The sequence below is a fragment of the Solanum tuberosum genome, unplaced genomic scaffold (assembly GCF_000226075.1).
Source record: "Solanum tuberosum cultivar DM 1-3 516 R44 unplaced genomic scaffold, SolTub_3.0 scf00584, whole genome shotgun sequence".
NCBI classification, from domain to species: domain Eukaryota; kingdom Viridiplantae; phylum Streptophyta; class Magnoliopsida; order Solanales; family Solanaceae; genus Solanum; species Solanum tuberosum.
The window spans coordinates 80813-83481 of NW_006239504.1; positions in this window are offsets into that span (position 1 = coordinate 80813).

A 2669-nucleotide genomic window follows, 5' to 3' on the forward strand; every position below is an offset into this window, starting at 1 on the left:
ACACACAAAACATTCGATAGATTTTTATGTGTCTAAAGCCTGAATTTGTGATCTCGATTTAAGAAAATCAAACATATATAATTATTTTGCATAACATGCTAACCTCTTTCGCATCGTTCTAATTTCATTGTATGTCTTCTAACACAATTTTTCAAATTTTTATATAATTATTTAGTATTCGATATTCATTAAGCCTACTACCCCCCTCCCCACACACACACGATATACACTATCGAGCTTATGTAACCTCAAATAATCATATTCCATCCATCTCATCATGTTTCTTGATAGTGACGTTTCAAATCATTAATGAACAGTGTTTTGCAATAGTTTGTGGTGGCTACATTGTACACGGTTAACATTTATAGGCTTTAATTAGAAAATTAGAATAGTTTATAACTTGGGACACACGCATGTTATAGTTTTTGTGACTTTAAGTAAAAGATTATTCTATTATTGTCATACATATGATTAATAATCAAACAGTACAAGGACAGCTGTTGCTCCTACAACTCTACACATACTTTCCCCCCGGATGCTTTTTTCTTTTACACGCTTCTTAAGAACCCCTCCCCCCTCTTTATTGTGTCTTAATATACGTGACACATTTTAAATTTTATGTTTCATGTAAGTTTATCTTTAATCGTTATTTTTAATGTATCTTTCAAATATTATGAATTGTCAATTATTTTAACTTATAATATATTTTTACGTAATTTTAAATTATATAATTTTATTTAAAAAATTTAAAGATCTGATATCCAATAATTCACAATCAAACTTAAATTATTTTACTCACAAAATTTAAATTGTGTCATATAAATACTGATAAAAAAGGTATTAAATAGGAGGATTTGTTTGATTGTTTTTACCCTCATTAAGACATAATAATACATAAATGAGTGCTCATGCTTGAACTTAGATGTCAAGTAAACATTCAAAATTTAAGTATGAACATATAGACACTTGAACTCGTCGTCAATGTGTTAGTTGAACGCTTTAACTTTCAAAATTATCATCTAGATATTTTCAAAATTTATGTGTCACGTCAGCATCAGATGTCCAGGAGATGCAACATGGGCGAATTAGAGTGTTTAGTTGTAGTTGAGATGAAGTTGAGGTGTCTACATATGCACGCTTAATTAAAGTTTAAGTATTTATTTACCAGTTGAGATCAAATTTAATTATCTGTTTATGCATTATGCTTTACGTATTTACTCTATTTAATTGTTTGTAGTTTTCAAGTTCAAAAACAATTATTACCAAAAAACATATATAATGAACAAATTATTAATTTTATCTGAAACTTTTAAAATGACAAATAATTAAAGATAATTATTTTTAAAAATCAGAACGAATTATTTAAAACAAAAAAGGTACATGCTGTTATCATCACCAATCTATGTGTGTCCATCCCTATCCTGATCTTGTCTTTTGAAAAAAAATGCAACACTAACGTATACTTTTACCCCTTTGTCATATCATTTGAGTTTATCAACACATGTTGCTTGCCGTTAGAGTTGTCGATATGGATCGATCCAGTCTATTCGAGCTTAGTTGATATGAGCTTTGAATTTGACGGATTAACACAAATATTTATATTACTCTATATGTTGAATTTCTTAAAAATATTATTTTTGGAAAAGATCCAATGCAAATACGATAATATTTTTAAGAATTCGAACGACATAACTTGTAAAAATATCTATGGTTATTTGTTTGTAAATATGATATATATGGTTATTTAGATTAGAAGATGAAGTTTTCATTGTAATGGGCCAAAAATCAAAATATACGTTCGGTAATTTTTTTTGGAAAATTTACTAGAATCTCACTAGTTTGGGAGCTAATTACTTAGATACATTCTAATTTGTAATATTACTAATTTTATCAAATTTTGGTTAGTTCAAATATATTCAGATATATGTATCTCGGGATACATGATATCAAAATTAGGTGTAATTTGTTCTAGATACACTATTCCAAGTGGATTCACATATATTTGGGATACATAGACAAATCCCACCTACCTCCCTCCCATCTCATTCGCCACTCTCCTATGTATATGATATTCCACATGCAAATCACACAAAATACATACATATACAAGTATCTAGTGTGATTCACATGTATCTAGGATACATGACTATCTCCCGCCCCATCTCGCTGCCTCTCACCCTATTTTAATGTATCCGGTATAGAAAAATACATGTATCTAAATGTATCTTTCTCAATATATGTTAGAAAACTCTTAATTAGTGATAAGATACATAATTATTTAAAAGTATAGGTAGAACTAGTATATATGTTATAGATGTATATCTAATAAGATAGTTTTTTATACTTGAAGTTTATATAATTAACTCATCCTTTTAATGTGTCTTAATTTGATTGGTCAATATATATAATCTTATCATCTTAAACTACATACTAAATAAGTAGGACATGCCTAAGAGAATCTTGGACAACTAAAGAACAAATTAATTGATAATAACAAAGCTTCTTCATGAAAAAAGTATGTAGGCAACAATCTTCATTAGTACAATATCATAATTTTGGAAAAGTTGCTAAAGAAAAAAACAAGCAACTTTTCCTATATACATTTTTGTCAAAACGTATGCAGTACAAACTTCTTTTTTCCTCCTTTTTTTCTTGAAATCAAGCTGTCC